General features: G+C 43.7%; 2 long non-coding RNA genes across 2 annotated transcripts in view; both read right to left on the reverse strand.

Moving 5' to 3' along the window:
* Nucleotides 1-19,100, reverse strand: part of LOC108533703 (uncharacterized) — a 40,429-nt gene that overhangs the window by 12,015 nt on the left and 9,314 nt on the right. The gene's annotated exons all lie outside the window — the stretch shown is intronic.
* LOC108533704 (uncharacterized) lies at nt 8,586-13,470 on the reverse strand. The gene is made up of 2 exons (XR_001886798.1): nt 13,239-13,470; nt 8,586-10,823 (listed from the first exon to the last, which is right to left on the reverse strand). It is a non-coding gene; the product is annotated as an uncharacterized LOC108533704 (long non-coding RNA).

A 19,100-nucleotide genomic window follows, 5' to 3' on the forward strand; every position in this document is an offset into this window, starting at 1 on the left:
ATGTGTGTGTGTGTATATTTGTGTGTGTGTGTGTGTGTATGTATGTGTGTGTGTGTGTGTGTGTGTGTGTATATATATATATATATATATATGGCAGGAAATTACATGGGCGGTTTCACTGAATTTATACAATTTCAACACAAATAACCATAGGCCATCATTGGCTCCAGGCTTTGAGCCAATCTAGCAGACTAAAAACACAACTTCCTGGTGCTTGAGCAACTTGTGAATCCTAGATGATGTCCCATGTCCATAAACTTAGCCTGATAGAGCCTTACATAGTTTCCCCCTTCTTCTAACACCCCCAAAAACCTCCCCATTACATATTCTCCTCTGGCTCCCATTTGTCAAGATCTTGTAACTCTTTCTGTGGATAGTCTGTATCACCCTGGAGAAGGTCTTATATATCTCTCTTTCTGGGCTATGTTGGAATCTAATTCTTGTTATAGAACCAGAGGCAAAAAGAAGAGAGGGAGTGGGTCTGAGACTAGGCATCAGTTCCTGAGGCAACAGTTCCAGGTGTAGTCACTGAAAATTATTTTTTTCCAGAAAGAGGCCTTTGGGAAATTTAGGAGTCAAATTTCTCATCCTCATCTATGTCCTACTAGTGCCTTTCATTAGTATTAGAGACCTGGCAAGGTTGAATCTTTAATTGCCACAGAAATTCTGCAACCCTTGCAATGAGGCCCAGGGCTTGACTGTGAACTGCAACAACAATAGATTGTTGTGATCCCCTCAAGGTTTCCATAGAGGCTTGACTCTACACACAAGTATTCTTCAACATATAGCTACAGCTCTTAATTTATCTTTTTGTCTATATATGCTCACCATAACTGTAAGACATAGCCAGCTGGCTCCATAATCTTTAAAATCACTACCTTTGACAGAACAATGAAGTGTCACTGCTATGGTTTGAATGTCCCCTCCAAAACTCATGTTGTAATTTAATTGCCACTGTGACAGTATTAAGAGGTGGGACTTTTAAGAGGTAATTAGATCATGAGGGCACCAACCTAATGAATGGATTAATGCAGTTATCACAGGAGTGGGTTAATTATCTTGAAAATTTGGTTTCTTCTCCTGCCCTCTCTTGGGTGCCCTCTAATGCCTTCCAATTTGTTATGACACAGAAAGAAGGCCCTCACCAGATGCAGCCCTTTCAATCTTGGACTTCCCAGCCTCCAGAACCATAAGCCAGATAAACTTCTGTTCTTTTTAAATTGCCTAGTCTGTGGTGTTCTGTTATGACAGGAAAGATGAACAAAAACAGCCACGGTCACTTGATCTCCCAGTGTCTTGTTATGGTATTATGATACATATATTGGTTTTCATCCCTAGTTCCTGGTTCCTAACTCCCATAGTCGTTTTATAATGTTGGAGCACTTTAGACCTCAGGAAACAGATCTCTCTCTCTCTCTGCCCTTCTCCTCTCCCTCTTTCACCTGCCCAAGGCAAGACTCTAATCTGATTGTGGGTCAAAAAACCTTCGTTCCAGAGAGAGTCCTGCCCCATACCCTAGAGGAAGGAATGGTACACAGAAAGACCAAGTCAAGTCTAAATAGATGGGCTTTGTTGAGTTTAGATAATGCACTTTTTGTCCAATCACATTTCTACACAGCTGTCAATCATGTCTATGTAATGAAGCCTCCATAAAAACCCAAGAGGACAGAGTTTGGAGAGCTACCAGATAGCTGAACACATGAAGCTTCCTGGAAAGCGGTGTGCCCAGGGAGGGCGTAGAAACTCCATGTCCCTTCCCTCATACCTTGCCCTACACATCTTCTCATCTGTATCCTTTATAGTACCCTTTGTAATAAACTGGTAAGTGTGTTGTTTCCCTGAGTTCTGTGAGCCATTCCAGCAAATTAATGGAACCCAAAGGGGGTTTCTTGGGAACCTCAACTGGAAGCCAGTTATTCAGAAGTTTTGGAGGCCAGGACTTGTGGCCAGTATGTGGAGAGATGGGAGGGAAGTTGCAGTCTTGGAGACTGAGCCCTCAACCTGTGGAATCTGACACTATTTCCAGGTAGTGTCAGATTTAACTGGAAGACACCCAGCTGATGTCCACTGCTTGATATGTGAGGAACCCATCCCCTCCCACATTTGGTCATGGAAGTCTTCTGTACTGATTGTTGTGTTGTGGTGAGAGAGCAGAGGAAAAACCCAGCCTGATGGTTTTCTGAAATACTTGCCTTCCCCTTACTCTTCATCCATGCTATGACCACTGATAATGTGCATAATGCTACTGCATGCATATTACTAGTATTCATGTTCATCCTTCAAACCTCCCCACTTCCCACATGGTTATCCTTCAGCTCCTCAAACATGATCAACCCAATCCCAAATCCCATTTTGAGGATCTATTTACTAGTAAAACTTCTAGTATCAGTCTCATTACCAGCAAGAAACAGGTGGTACATTCAAACTAGGATGACTGAAAGAGGGAGGTGTCTACAGTGGTGTAGATAGGGCACAGGGAAATCCCAAGGGAGAGGGTGATAAACCAAGAGCTAGCAGTGGAGCATAAAGAGAAGAGAGACAGTGACCTTCAGTCCAGAGACTCAGACAGCCTGTGGCAACCTCACAGAAACAGAGCTAAGGGAAAAATCACCTTGACTTCACTCTCTCCCTAATTTCCAGTCTCCTGCCAGGGATCCCCAGTGGCCAAACCCAGGGCAAAGCTAGAGGCAAGGAAGCCAGTGGATGTAGTCAACCATGTCAGCCTCCTGGGTGGAGCGTTAATCTGGAGGGGAAAATGCAAAAATCTTAAACACATTAGGAAAGGCAGTGATGTTCTAAACAACCTTAGTATGAGGTGCTTGTGCAAAGCAGGTACTTACATGGCTCAGGAGATTGGAGGAAAGTCTGGACTGTTGTATAAATCTGAAAGCTCTCAGCATAGAGGCAAGGCCATATGAGTGATTGAGACGGATAAAGTAGCTAGGGTGAGAGAAGAGGATCTAAGTTTGAACCTGAGGAGTTCCAACGTGTAAAGGTCAGGTGGAAGAGGAAAAGCTGGCAAAGGGACAGAGAAAGAGAGCCAGAGAGTGAGACAACCCAGGAGAGTGTGGTAGCTTGGATACCAAGAAAAATAGCTTTTTCCAAAAGAAGGGAGGGTCAACTTTGTTGAAGTAGGCTGAGAGATCATATAATACAAAGACTGAGGAGTACCCATGGGATTTCGGGCCATGGAGGTCACTGGGTCCTTCAACAAAAAAAGTTCTAATAGAGGAGTAGGGAAGGAAGCCAGCTGGAGGAGGCTGATAAGTAAATGGGCAACGAATAAGGGCAAACAATGACTATGTACAACTCTTCCAATCAGTTTAGGAGTGAAGGGGAGGAGAAAAACAGCAGAACTGAACAGAAAATTTGGAGTCCAGGAATAGAGTTTTTTAGAATGGGAGTGACTGGAGCATGTTTACATGCTGATGGAAACGGCCCATTAGAGAGGAATAATTCAAAGATAGAAAAAGGGGAGGATTTATAACGTACCTTTCCTAAGAAGGCTGGAATATATGGCATAAAAAGAGACTTGACCTTTGTAGGAGGACAGACATCAGTTCCATTTTGCCAGATGGGAAGAGCAAAGGATGGCTACAGAGGTGCAGGTTGGTTTATAGGAGCCGGTGGCAGGAAGTGAGGTATTTGCCACCAGAGGGCATCTATTTCCTCTGTGAAGCAAGAACAAAGACATCTGCTGAAGTGAGCAATGAGATGGGGGCTCAAAGCTTTGAGAAGTGGAGAAAGTTTAAAATGGTCATTTCAGAAATAGAAGGGTGAGGGACAAGAGGAAGACAGTGAGATTCCCTAGGGGTGAAGGAGGTTTGAGAGTCAGGGAAGGTGGTGACTGGGTGCACGTTGTAGGCTGGGATATTTCTCTCTAGTCATGTTTTGCTGCCTAGGGATAGAGACATAAAGAATAAAGTATGCAGTTGAGTTCTTCTAGGATTCCCCCCTGCCCAGGTGGATGTGATGAAAGGAAAAAATAGGCCAGTAAGTTTAGGGTATTGGCAAGACAATGACTGAGATAATGGACTATGGAGTCTAATGTGACTTCAAAGAGAAACAAGGGCAGAGTGGGTTAATGGATAAGGAAAAGTAGAGTGGCGAGGTCTAAGGACCTTGTGTGGTGAGGCACAGAGCAGGTGTGCAAGTGGACTGGAATGAGGGAGTTGTGGTCAGAGCAAGAGATTGAAGAGGTGACAAGATCCAGGTGCCACTGAGAGGTGGGTGCTGGAAGTGGTGAAGTAGACTAAGGCATTGAGATGCCAGAAGGTTGACTAGGTCATCCATGGGTACAGTAACACTTCTCCGGAGGATGACAAGGTTGAGGTGTGAGGGAATACTAGGAGCAAGAAGGGAAAGTCCTTGGGGAACAAGAAGGATTTTCCAGAGACCAGTGGACAAGAACAACACTACCTGAACTTCAGAGGAGCAGCCATTTTTACAAGAATGCTTGGGTATGCATTAGGGAATGAGGAGGCAGCCACACCCACATCCTAATCTTGGGTATGTAGGGTGTGGAAAAGGACTTAAGAGGGCTACAAGAAAAGCAGTGCTCTCTGGGTAAAGAAGAGTTTTAATTCAGGCAAGGAGATGGAGGAGAAAATATCAGGGTTGAGATACCAAGATCTCCTGAGATAAGCTCAGGCAGCAGAAGTCACCAGGCAAAAAGAGGTGATGCTTCAACTTGAGTATGTTTGGGTCACAGCTTGTGAAAAGAATTGCCATTAAAATGATTTCAAAATCAGCGTCTGTCTCTAGAAAGCGCTATTCCTTTTTCAAAGATGCACACATACTCCCAACTCTAATTGTCCTTCACTTTCAGTGGTGGCCCTCTGTGTGTGTGCTCTGGCTCTAGAGAACAATGCCTACCCAGCACTATTTTCTCCATGCTCAGGGCTGTCCTTGGGCTTCTTTCGTTCTAGCTGCTGTTTGCTGAGTCTGGCATGATATTTACCTTCATCTCTTTATTTCCCAGTTTACCAAACACCATGGTTTTAAAAGAACCCCTCGCCCACCCCCATCACCACCACCAAGGATTGCTTTAGGCCAGTGTTCTCTGGATGGTTTTCTCTATGTCTCTGTCTCATCCCATCATTTGACCTTGACTTTGTATTGTCCTGCAGTGATTTTCTCTGTGCCATTTTACCTCTGCTTCACTTCTGCTTGGGTATCCACCCTCTGCTTTCACCCATTCTCAGTACCTCCAGAGCAATGTGGGGGTTAGTGGGTAGTGAGGGTGCCTCCAAGGTTAACAGGTGCACAGTAGTGTAACTGACATCTGCTATTTATAAAAGAGATGACATAGAACTAAACTCTCAGGACTTTTATTTGCACCTTGGATGATGAAACAAATTCTGTAGTTAACATTAAGAAAAACAAGTCAACATGTAAACAGTAAAAGTGAATTTACCAACTTTTCCTTTTGCCTTCCCAGAAACTCTTTTTTTCTTTCACTGTGACTTGATTACTAATTCTAATCTAGAAACTAATTCTGGCAAATAGTGGCAGACACTTGTGATTATCCATTTGTCAAGATGATTACTAATTCTAATCTAGCATTCTAGATTATTATTTTTCTCATTACCCAGGAAGTATACTCATACCACATAGTGGATAGGCCAACTAGAACACAAATCCAATCAGGTGTAAAAAATGTACTTTGGGCCCGGTGCGGTGGCTCACACCTGTAATCCCAGCACTTTGGGAGGCCAAGGTGGGAGGATTGCTTGAGCACAGGAGTTCGAGATTAGCCTAGGCAATACAGTGAGGCTTCATCTCTACCAAAAATTTTTAAAATTTACCTGGGTGTGGTGGCATGTGCCTGTGGTCCCAGCAACTCAGGAGGCTAAGGCAGAAGGATGGCTTGAGCTTGAGAAATTGAGACTGCAGTGAACCATAGTGGCACCACTGCACTCCAGTCTGGGTGACAGAGTAAGACATTGTCTCAAACAAAACAAAACAAAACAAAAGGTACTTAGCAAACTGGTTTCACTATGCAGCAGGATGGCTTAGTCGCGTAAGTTACTGCCATCTGAATATTTCCAACCAAAAATCTCCTCATAATTTTTAATTCATCAAATTCAGTGTTCTCTCTTTCATTTTGTTTTGTTATTATTGTTTTGGATTTTGTTGCTCCTTTTGTTAGAGCCCTCAATATTTTCTGGGTGGTTCTGTGACTGGATTGACTCTATCATTAGCACTATGTGTATTATTGTCTATCACCTGAAATACTTACAAATGGTCTCAAACACACCAGTTGCTGCCTATTAGAACATGCCTCATTTGAGGAACTGGAAGATTGTCTAATATTAGAGAAAGTCCCATGATACAGGCAATCAGGAATTACTAAATTCAAATCAAAGCTTCAATAGCAACTCAATGGGTTCATCATTTGCTCTTTAGCAACACAAAATAAATTAAGGCATAATTAACTGTTGCTAAGGGAGATTTACTCCTAAATTATCAAGATATGTAACTCCAGAATCTCCCTAATATCAAAGGCCCATGTTAGGAAACTGTGTAGAAACACAGACTTGAAGGTACCCAACCAGTATCAGTTTTAAAATCTCATTGCTACTACCTGAGACAAGGTAAAAAATTACCTTTTTCCTTATAGGTACAACTTAATTTGGTTAAATCAGACTAAAGCGAAGGACTTACACTCCTTGATCAAGGGAAGAGTTTTCTTGCTTTCTCTTTCTCCTGCTAGATATGACCAGGTATGCACATGTATACTTTACACTTGAAGGGAACTGACCTTAAGGTGAAACCTTTGACAAGAAGAGCGGAAAAGGGAAGGAAAGAGCAAGGGTCCATGTTGGCATCATTGAGCTTCTGAAATTAACCAGCTCCGGATTTGTTCAGCCATCCAAGGATGCAACTCAACACTTTGTTTAACCATTCAAGGTGCAACTTAAAAGTCCTGAGTTTAGTCCTAAAATTTCAGTTTTGTGAAATAACAAATTTCTTTATGTTTAAGTCAGTTTGATAAGTTGTTATGATTGTGGTGATTGTTGTTGTTGTTACTTGCCACAGAAAGCATCAAAAGTGCCACAGGGACTTATTAGTTCCTGACCCATGTAACTAAGGGCCCCCACCAAGAATGTGTGCATCATTGCCGGGGTAAATCCTGCCAACTTTTTCTTCCTTCCACTCAACCCGATTCTTGATAAGCGGCTGTCAATGCTTTGGGTTAGCTGTACTCTAGCTCTTTTTTGCCTCATTTTCTCTAGCTCCCAGAAATCTATTCTCTAAATATACCTTTCCCTTTAAATAGAATTGAAGCTAAAATCAAATCAACCTAATACTTTCAAAATATTATGAAGCCCATCTCAGGATGGCCTGAAGGAGGACTGTCAGATCCTTCAGTAGGAAAAATATACTCTAGACTTGTTTTCTGGAGTCAGCAAGACTCTGAGAAAAAACCTGTGGAATTTTTTCAGTGTCAGCACTGCCTCTGAATATCTGTACCCTCATCTCAGGCCCTATTATCCTTGCAGAAATTCTTGGTCCATATATTACCTTATATCTTGTCAGTGAGTGGGTGGGGCTGGATTTTGGGTCAGAGACATCTAAACGGCTGAAATAATTCCGTTGGGAGTTTGCTGAGGTTACTGTTTTTGATCAAATTGGAAGATTCTCCAGCCAATATTTCTTTTTTTTTTTTTCTTTTTTGAGACAGCGTCTCACTCATCACCCAGGCTGGAGTACAGTGGTACAATCACAGCTCACTGCAGCCTTGACCTCCTGGGCTCAAGTGAGCCTCCTGCCTCAGTCTCCTGGGTAGGTGGGACTACAAGTATGCACCACCATGCCCGGCTAATCTTTTAATTTTTGTGTAGAGACTGGGTCTTGCTATATTGCCCAGGCTGGTCTCAAACTCCTGGGCTCAAGCAATCCTCCTATCTTGGCTTCCCAAAGTGCTGAGATTATAGGTATGAGCCACTGGGCCTGGCTTTCCAGCCAATATTTCTTTGAATACTTTTTCTACTTCATTCTCTTTCTCCTCTCTTTCTGGAGCTCTAAATATATATATGTTAGATTGCTTGATATTATCCCACAGGATTTTTAGGCCCTATTCTTCTTCTTACTCTAATCCTTTTTTTCCACTCTGACTAAATAATATCCATTGACTTGTCTTCAAGTTCACTGATGATTTCTTATATATTTATTTATTATGTTTTTTGGGGTTTTCTTTGAGACAGAGTCTTGCTCTGTCACCCAGGCTGGAGTGCAGTGGCGTGATCTCAGCACACTGCAACTTCTGCCTACTTGGTTCAAGCAATTCTCCTGCCTCAACCTCCCGAGTAACTGGTATTACAGGTGCCCGCCACCATACCCAGCCAAATTTTGTATTTTTAGTAGAGACAGGGTTTCACTATGTTGGCCAGGCTGGTCTTGAAATCCTTACCTTAAGTGATCTGCCCACCTCTGCCTCCCAAAGTGCTGGAATTACAGGTGTGAACCACTACATCGGCCTCACTGATTTCTTGTTGTGTTCATTATGCTGTTAATTCCAAACTAATGCATTTTCAATGTCAGATATTGTATCTTTCAGTTTCAGGATTTCCATTTGGTTATTTTTTAAAGTTTCCATAGCTGTCTTAAAATTTTCCATCTCTTCACCTACTACAGATGTATTTTCCTATAGACTCTTTAACTTATTTATTATAGTTATTAAGTCTTTTGTAATTCTAACATCTGGGTCACTTGTGAGTCTATGTTTATCGCTTATTGTTTCTCTTCACTGTAGGTTACATTTTCCTGATTCTTTGAACAATTAGTAATTTTTAAAAATTGTATGCTGATAATTTTGGATGATATTAAAAAGACTTTGGAGCCTGCTATCTTCCTTAGAAAAAATTTGACATTTGTTCTAGCAAGCGGTTCAATTACTAGCATAGTTTCTTGATCCTATGCAGCAATGCCATTCAATAGAACTTCCATGATGATAGAAATATTCTGTGGTCTGTGCAGTCCAGTATAATAGCCATTAACCACATGTGTCTACGAACATTTGAAATGTGGCTAGTGTGACTGAGGAACTATATTTTAAATTTTACTTAGTTTTAATTAAATGTGAAATACTATGTGTGCCTAGAGGTTACTATATTACATAACACAGCTGTGAAGAGTTGGTTTTAGGCTTTGTCAGGGTGGGCCTATTTTGGTTTTGCCTTTATTCCTAGGGCATAGGCTTTAGTCCTGGTGAGTAATCATTACTCCTTGTGTGGTCTCAGTGGAAAGCCTTAGGTATTCTCCAGAGCCCTCTAACTTGGTGAGAACTAAACCCTAAGCACCATCTGCTCAACGCAAGACAACACCCCCTTTTAGTCTTCCAGCTGTTATTTTTCCCTCAGCTCCTTGAACCTCACCCTGAGGCACAGTTTAGGAGTCAGGGAAGTTTGTACACAGATTTGGGAGCACCCCAATCTGAGACTCCCTCCTTTGTGAGATTCCCTCCTTCCCAATCTCCTGCTACTGTAGAAGCCCCAAATTCTAACCTCTAACTTTAGAAAGCTCAGTAGAACTGCCAGTTTCTGCTGAGCTCTACCTGTGTCCACTACAGGAAATGGATAGTGCTATCAAAGGAAAACCTGATAAATGTGTATCTCGCCATATGTGATTTCCTTTTTCAAGGGTCATGTCTTCTTCAGTTTTCGTCTGCAGAACCAAACCATGTTGGCTGGTTTCAAGGACCTTCAAACAGGTTTTGTTGTTTTCATTGTGTTTTGGGTCCAGAATTTACCATTGTCTTTGGCAGAAGGGTTAGTTAGATGTAATTTACTTGGCCATTACTAGAAGCTAGAACTTATCTGAATGGCCAAAATTAGGCACTGAAATACTGAGTTTGATGGGTAAACTTGGCTACACTCTCCTCCTAGCATACACTGCCATGTCTATTTGCATGAGAAGGGGCTCAGTATTTGCTGAACAAATCCTGAAAGCTGAAAACTTTCTTGAAAGACTCATACTTTGAAGCATTATCAGTTATTCATAATTTAGAATGGAGAATCCTTTCCTGAAAGTGGGTTTTAATACGGGTTAATGAGAAAGGACAGGAGCTTCTTGGGTGTATCTGTCTTCTTCTTGCCAAGTGGCAGAAAATCTGCCATGATTTTGCCTTAAGTGAAAAGATAATTTATCAACCAGCTTAGGTTAAAATTCCACGGTAAGATTGACTCCAGGCATAGCTGGATTTAGGGCTCATATATAGTGTTATTAGAACACAGGTTTTTTTGCTTTTTTTGTTCTCAGCTTTGAGATCTGCCAATTGCATTGTTACAATTAATCCCAGCTTCCTGTGGCCACAAGAGGATGGTAGCAGCTTCAGCCACACATTTTCTGTGGTGCACATTATAGAGGGAAAAGTGAGACCCTCTTTCCTAGAAGTACCTGGAAAGATCTCACTGCCTCTCATGGGTTCCACCTGGGTCATGTTCCCATCCCTGAATTGGTCATGTGGTCAGGATAAAATGATTGGTCCAGGTGTGATTCACATGCTCCACCCCACAGACTAAGAAGTGTCATTTCTTCGGATCCCCAAGGACTGCGAGGAGAGTGGGAGAAGTTCTCCTGATAAATATCTTGGTTCTTTGTTAGAGATATCCTGGGGCAGAAACAACAGAAGCTCACTAAAATGGGTACTGGAGGAGAATGGAACGAAGATGCATAGTGGGGGTTAAAAGCTTACACATTGGAGAAGCAGAGAACCTGAAAGAGAAATGCTGACTCTTTCCATTTTGCCCCTTGGCTCCAGGCTGCTGGAAGCAGGTGCTGGGCGGTATCACTGCTTCATGGTTAGCATGCTTGGGGACCTGCAGTGAGTGAAATCCATGAAATTTACACACTGCAGTGGTATCTTTAAAAGGTATCAGGTGGAGAATAGCTTTTAATGTGGAATCCAGGCCTCCAATTAGAGGCTTATTCCACTTGCTAAATTTGGTTTGGGTTCAATGCCCACTGACCTCTTGTCCTAGAGAATTTCAACACCGGAATGAATATGCAGGAACAAATCCTCCTTTCCCCTGCCCTTTCTAATGGTACATAATCTCTATAGCATTAGAAATCTGAATTATTTTTCCAGATAAAATTGCCAGGCCCTTCTCTCAATTCTTTCCATTAGTGAGGAAGCAATCCAAGGAAAAAAGAAGCCAGTGCCAAGTGCAGCCATGCCCTGAATGTTCGCTCAGCTTAGGCAGCATCTGACCAGCATCCCCCATGGCTCCAAATCAACTAACAGCTTTTAGGGTAGGGAGAATTGCCTTTTATCTCTCCTTTCAGAATGCCAGAGAAAACATAGAGGACCCTAGAGACCAGTGGAAAATACCTTGGGAATCCCTAATTCACTCAGTCCTCATTGGTTGCTCCTAAGCACCTTCTAATTTGAAGTTTTGAGTAGCCTAAAGAAGGACTTCCCCTCATAACTAGGAGGACTCTCCCTGATTTTAAACAATGTCTGCACTTTTAGGGACTTACATTTTTCTCCAATAAACAGGCTTCACTTTTGCCACAAAAAACAAGCATGGGTGTGCAAAATTTAAGTATTAGCACCAAGCTTTTCCACCTTAGATAGCCTCTAGCTGACCAGTGACTAACTGGGAAGTCACTGCTCACAGGATCTCAGGCTTTCTCTGTCCCTACGAATAAATACTAATAAAATAGAAATACATTTTTAACCAATTTCAAAATGCAACAGGGCAGGTGCCTCCTGGAAGGAAAAATTCCTGCAGCTCCCTTCATATTGCTATTCCCCATGTGATAAACCCCTAGTCCTTCCAGGAAATTATTCTGATCCTTGCTTGTTTCATGAAACGACCAGTTCCCTTCCCTGAGTTTCACTTTCCTGAGGAGCTGCTCTCTGGAAGGGCCAACTGTTCTGCATCCTGCACTGGGGACATTCAGGTGGGTTCCCACTCCCACTACCCACCTTGCTTCTTCACCTTCTCTGCTCTCCTACTGCCCTGAGGACACCTGCTGCTCACTGCATTCCCACTGTGTTTGTTTCCCCCATAAGATTACTGGCCAGGTGCTGTAATCTTTGGTTTGCTGGGCAATTGCCTTGGTGCAGTTGCTGTGACCTGCATTCTTGAAGAAGCAGACTTCTTCATTATTCATGATGGCCTGGAGTTCCAGTTACCAGCAGCGGTCCACCGCAGAGGCCAAACTGAAACTTGTTTAGCCAGTTTCCTTCTTTCCCTGGGCTGCTGCAAAACTGACACAAACGGACTAACAAAAACTCTGAGAGTTTCTGTGTTCCCAGGAATGAATCCCACCAGAACAAGCCTCGGTCTGTTGCTAAACTCTGATTCTCATTTCCTACCCCTCACCTCCCTTTGCTACAAAGCTATGGACCATCATGTTTTAATGCAGTGTTGAGCTGTTGATTAAAACAGCATGTTATCTTCTGAATGTCAGACAACATATGACAATAAAGTAGGCATAAAATATCAGGAAAACAAATGTGCCCCTGCGTCTGCACTGGATGCAAACACAAAATGGCTGAACTTTAAAAGCTTCCATGTTCCTAAGAAGTCTTAGCGCATTAGAATTGATGATGGTGATTAGGTTGCTTTTCAGAGCAGCAAAATCTGTATAACTGAATCCCCATGGGTTTAGCCATTCTCAGCCCAGGCATATTAACTTGGCCCGCTGTGAGTCTGCTTGTGTATACACACACGCAGTATTTAACCTTGAGTGCAGTGGGCCCCAAATTAAAACCATATTTTGTTAGCATCACATGTTCCAGCCGTGACAGTATTTATCAAAGGGGAAGCTGCTGGATTTATTGAAAGAAATGAACTTCGCCAGGGTCTGGCAGACTCGACCCCAGTAGGGAGTTGTTATTTTTACCCTCTGTGCCCAGCAGTGCTGTCGCTGTTGGCTCAAGGCTGTTTGCTCACTTTGGGCACAGTTTGCTACGGATCCCTCTCTGCTGGTCCAGTGTGCTTGCCTGCCAGCAGCCTGCACCTCGTGGGATGTCATCAGCTCCACCTCCATGTATTCTTCAAAACCTTGTTTATGTTCCCTTCTTTTCTGTGAAGTCTTTGCCACCTAAACCCAAGGTCACTTCTTCTTCCTCTGATCTCGCCAGTCTGGGTCTGAGAATAGCTGGTAGGAATGCAGATTCTCAGGCTCCGCCCCAGACATCCTGAATCTGCATGTTACCGAGATCCGTGGGGGCATTCAAGGGCACATGGAAGTGTAAGAGGTTCTGCTCTGCCTCCACTTACCATCTCTACTAGGATCTCTCAGCGGGAGTCTTGCTACCCTGACAGGGGCTTTGGAAATGCAGAAATCGTTGGAAATCGTTTTTGGCTGTCATAGTGTTGAGTGGTGGGCAGGAGGACTACTAGCATCCACGAGTGGGGTCGATGCTGGACAGCCTGTGATGTACAGTACAGTCTCATATAGGGAAGAATTTGTTCATATGTCACACAACTTTCTAAAGAGCTGCCAGGCAGTCTGGTGGGTGAAAAACCTATTTTTAATTATTTGAGCTGGGAATCTAATTCCTGTTTACACACAAAGTTTTTTGTTTGTTTGTTTGTTTTTGAGATGGAGTGTGCTCTGTCACCCAGGCTGGAGTGCAGTGGCGTGATCTCGGCTCACTGCAAACTCTGCCTCCCAGGTTCACACCATTCTCCTGCCTCAGCCTCCCTAGCTGGGACTACAGGCACCTGCCACCATGCCTGGCTAATTTTTTTTGTATTTTTAGTAGATGCAGGGTTTCACCATGTTAGCCAGGATGGTCTCAATCTTCTAGCCTTGTGATCCACCAGCCTCAGCCTCCCAAAGTGCTGGGATTACAGGCGTGAGCCACTGCACCCGGCTTGTCTTGTAATCTTGAATATATTTTTAAGAGACCATGAATCATCTGCCTACTAGTGAGAGGTGACAGTGTGCTGGCAGCCCTCGCTAGCTCGGCGCCTCCTCCGTCTCGGGATCCACTCTGGCGGCGCTTGAGGAGCCTTTCAGCCTGCCACTGCACTGTGGGAGCCCCTCTCTGAGCTGGCCGAGGCCAGAGCTGGCTCCCTCTGCTTGCGGGAAGGTGTGGAGGGAGAGGCATGGGCGGGAACTGGGGCTGCACGCTGTGCTCACTGGTCAGCGCGAATTCTGGGTGGGCATGAGCTCGGCGGGTCCACACTTGGAGCCTGCTAGTGCCACCAGCCCGGGCAATGAGGGGCTTAGCACCCGGGCCAGCATCTGTGGAGGGAGTGCCAGATCCCCCAGCACTGCTGGCCCGCCGGGGCCATGCTCGAATTCTTGCCGGGCCTCAGTCGCCTCCCCACGGGGCAGGGCTCGGGACCTACAGCCCACCATATCCAAGCTACCCCTGCCTTCTCCCTCCCCTCTCCCCCCTCCGCCTCTCCCTCCCCTTCCCCCTCCCCCCCACTGGCATATCCTTAGGGTGGGCCTGAGTTTTATAAGCTTGCTATTCTACTCACCACTTAGTTCAATGTAATGTACATTATCTTAGTCTGTTTGAACTGCTATAACAAAATACCACTGACTGAGTGGCTTAAACAACAAACATTTATTTCTCACCATTCTGGAGGCTGAGAAGCCTAAGGGGCTGCCAACAGATTCATTGTCTGGTGAGGGCCCTCTTCCTGGTTTACAGAAAGCTGCCTTTTTGCAGAGCCCTCACATGGGAGAGAGAGGGGGCTCTGGTCTCTTCTTCTTACAAGGGCATGAAGCCCATCATATGGGCCCCATCTCTCATGACCTAATCTAAACCAAAGTGCCTCCCAAAGGCCCCAAGTGCAAATATTATCACATTGGGAATTAGGACTTCAAAATATAAATTCTGGGTGAGGGCATAAACATTTAGTCCATAGCATACATATTGAGCAATAAGTAATCACATGACTATGTGAATACCACTCCATCCTCTCCCTGGCATTCCAGTCCTCAAATGCTATTGCAAAACACTGACAGGCTGGCAACAAAGATCTTTAAGAAAGTTTGGTACTTTGTTACTCATGGGCCAGGCACAAAGCTCAACACATAAAGAATTTGGAAGTAGTCCCACCAGGGAAACAGAAACAAAATTCTGTGGGATTGTAGAGAAGGAAACAATTCCAACACAGACGAGTGTGGAGTGGCAAATGCATTCATGAGTTCCTTTCCTTACATTTGTTTTTATTTATTGGATCGCCCAGTATCTTCTTTGCCCCATTGAATGTACATTTCTTGAGAACCAGTCTCAAGTCCTCAAATTTCTTCATATTGCTGCTAAGCTTCAGTTTTGTGTCAAGCAAAATCTCTTCTGTTTCTTGGAACAAATTCCATAAGCACAGTCGTTTCAACTATATGTAATAAGATAATTGTGTGTGTGTGTGTGTGTGTGTGTGTGCATAGGCTAAATTGGTCTAGTAGTCAGGGGATCTGTATTTTATAGTATTTTATTTTATTATTATTATTTTTTTTTGAGATGGTCTTGCTCTGTCGCCCAGGCTGGAGTGCAGTGATACGAACATGTCTCAGTGCAGCCTCAATGTGCTGGACTCAAGCAATCTTCCCACCTCAGCCTCCCAAGTAGCTGGGACTACAGGTGTGCACCACCACGCCTGGCTATTTTTTTTTTTTTTTTTTTTTAATAGAGATGGGGGTCTTGCCATGTTGCTCAGGCTGGTCTCAAACTCCTAGGCTCAAGTGATCTTCCACCATGCCCGGCCTGGATTTTAATCTGCTGTTAATTTGATGAGATCATTTCACCACACTGTGCCTCATTTTCTTCATCAGCAGAATAGAGATGATTGGCTAGAGTGATGGTTCCCAAACTTGTCTGTTTTGGGGATATTTTTTAAAATACATAGTTCACTGGGCTCTGCTCCAAATTTGGTGAAACAGACTTTGGGAATGGAACCCAGGTAACTAGATTTTAAAATATATCAGGTCATTCTGATGGGTGGCCACTTTGCTTTTCAAACTTCAATATGCCTACAAATCATGTGGGAAATTTGGTTAGGTGGCAGATTTTGATTTATCAGGTCTGAGTAGGATCTGAGAGTCTGCACTTTAACAAGCTCTCAGGTGATGCTGATGCTGTTGATCCATGAACCACAATTCGAATAGCCAGGAATAAAGCATTTTTAAGTCTTTCAGCTAAATATTCTCCATCTGCATCAACTGCTAGTGAGTAATGTTATACAAGATAACCCTTAAAATTGTCCATGTTTAGTGTAACATGACCTAGCTAAGTTAAATTGTCATGATAGAGTATGGAATCATTATTTGTTTATTTATTTATTTATTTTAGAGATGGGGTCTCACTATGTTGCCCAGACTGGTCTCAAACTTCTGAGCTGAAGCAATCCTCCTGCCTTGGGCTCCCAGAGTGTTGGGATTACAGGTGTGAGCCATCACACCCAGCCTATTTTCTTCATTTACAAATTGTAAGTGATATTTGCACAACTACAAAAAAGAATGAAATTATGTCCTTTACAGCAACACAGATACAACTGGAGTCCATCATCCTAAGCAAATGAACGCAGGAATAGAAAACCAGACACTGATGTCCTCACTTGTAAGTGGGAGCTAAACATTGGGTACTCATGGACACGAAGATGGCAACAATAGACACTGAGGACTACTAGTGGGAGAAGGAAGGGAGGCCGCAACGGTTGAAAAACTAACCATTGGGTACTATGCTAACTACCTGGCTGATGGGATCCATCATACCCTAAACCTCAGCATCACATAATATACACATGTCTGTTACCAAAATGCCAGAGGTTCAGTCTAGGTCCTGCTGCTTGCCACACAAAAAGCCAATCACTGAGACAAAGAGTATTGCCAGGGAACAAGGCTTTAATTCGGTGCTACAGCCCAGGAGATGGGAGACCACTCTCAAATCCATTTCCCCCACTGACTAAAATGGAGAGTTTACATAGCAGGGAAGAAATGAAGCCGTGTGTGGGAAAATAGGAATTCAAGAGGGGTAAGGAAGCAGGTGGCCAATTAGACAGTCATGATAGGTGAGGGGCTCTTGTGTCTCAATGTCCAGATACCAAGATCTGGTAAGTTTTAGTTCCTTGCCACTATCTGGGAGGGCTAATTGTTGGTTTCCTGAGAAAGAAACTCAGATAAGACAAATGTAACTTTCTGAAGTTTTAAGACTGGGAGAATCAATTTCTATGTTTATTCAAAGAAACTGGAAACATCAATTCTATAGGACAATTGGGCTGGTTTCAGTCCTCCACCCCCCTTTCTATTTATCACTCCTTGATATGGTTTGGCTGTGTTCCCACCTCTCATCTTGAATTCCCATATGTTGTGGGAGGGACCCAGTGGGATATAATTAAATCATAAAGGCAAGTCTTTCCTGTGCTGCTCTCATGATAGTGAATAAGTCTCATGAAATCTGATGGGTATGTAAAGAGGAGTTTCCCTGCATAAGTTCTCTTTCTTTGCCTGCTGCCATCCATATAAGACATGACTTGCTCCTCCTTGCCTTCTGCCATGATCATGAGGCCTCCCCAGTCATGTGGAACTGTAAGTCCATTAAGCCTCTTTCTTTTGTAAATTGCTCAGTCTCTGGTATGTTTTAGCTGCAGTGTGAGAACGGACTAATACAGAAAATTGGTACTGATAGAGTGGGGAGCTGTTGAAAAGATACCCAAAAATATGGAAGCGACTTTGAAAAAATATGGAAGCGACTTTGGCAGAGGTTGGCAAAGTTTGGAGAAGACAGGAAAATATGGGAACGTTTGAAACTCCCTAGAGACTTGTTGAATGGCTTTGACCAAAATGCTGATGATATGGACAATGAAATCCAGGCTGAGGTAGTCTCAGATGGAGATGAGGAACTTGTTGGGAATTGAAGCAAAGGTGACTCTTGTTATGTTTTAGCAAAGAGACTGGAGGCATTTTGCCCCTGCCCTAGAGATTTGTGGAACTTTAAACTTGAGAGAAATGATTTAGGGTACCTGATGGAAGAAATTTATAAGCAGCAAAGTTTTCAAGAGGTGACTTGGGTACCGTTAAAGGCATTCGGTTTTATAAGGGAAGGAGAGCATAAAAGTTTGGAAAATTTGCAGCCTAACAATGTGATAGAAAAGAGAATTCCATTTCTGAGAAGAAAGTCAAGCCAGCTACAGAAATTTGCGTAAGTTACAAGAAGCCGAATGTTAATCCCCAAGGCAATGGGGAAAATGTCTCCAGGTCATGTTAGAGACCTTTGCAGCAGCCCCTCCTATCACAGACCTGGAGGTTTATGAGGAAAAAATGGTTTCACGGGCTGGGCCCAGGGTCTTTCTGCTGTGTGCATTCCAGGGACTTGGTGCCTGTGTCCCAGTTGCTCCAACCATGACTAAAAGGGGCCAAAGTACAGCTCGGGCCATGGCTTTGGAGGGTGCAAGCCCCAAGCCTTGGCAACTTCCACGTGGTGTTGAGCCTGCAAGTGCACAGAAGTCAAGNCTTGAGAGAAATGATTTAGGGTACCTGATGGAAGAAATTTATAAGCAGCAAAGTTTTCAAGAGGTGACTTGGGTACCGTTAAAGGCATTCGGTTTTATAAGGGAAGGAGAGCATAAAAGTTTGGAAAATTTGCAGCCTAACAATGTGATAGAAAAGAGAATTCCATTTCTGAGAAGAAAGTCAAGCCAGCTACAGAAATTTGCGTAAGTTACAAGAAGCCGAATGTTAATCCCCAAGGCAATGGGGAAAATGTCTCCAGGTCATGTTAGAGACCTTTGCAGCAGCCCCTCCTATCACAGACCTGGAGGTTTATGAGGAAAAAATGGTTTCACGGGCTGGGCCCAGGGTCTTTCTGCTGTGTGCATTCCAGGGACTTGGTGCCTGTGTCCCAGTTGCTCCAACCATGACTAAAAGGGGCCAAAGTACAGCTCGGGCCATGGCTTTGGAGGGTGCAAGCCCCAAGCCTTGGCAACTTCCACGTGGTGTTGAGCCTGCAAGTGCACAGAAGTCAAGAATAGAGGTTTGGGAACTTCCGCCTAGATTTCAGAAGATGTATGGAAATGTCTGGATTCCCAGGCAGTAGTTTGCTGCAGGGTTGGGGCCCTCATGGAGACCCTCTGCTAGGGCAGTATAGAAGGAAAATGTGGGGTTAGAGTCCCCACACAGAGTCC

Source organism: Rhinopithecus bieti, unplaced genomic scaffold (genome assembly GCF_001698545.2).
Source record: "Rhinopithecus bieti isolate Rb0 unplaced genomic scaffold, ASM169854v2 scaffold_10614, whole genome shotgun sequence".
NCBI lineage: Eukaryota > Metazoa > Chordata > Mammalia > Primates > Cercopithecidae > Rhinopithecus > Rhinopithecus bieti.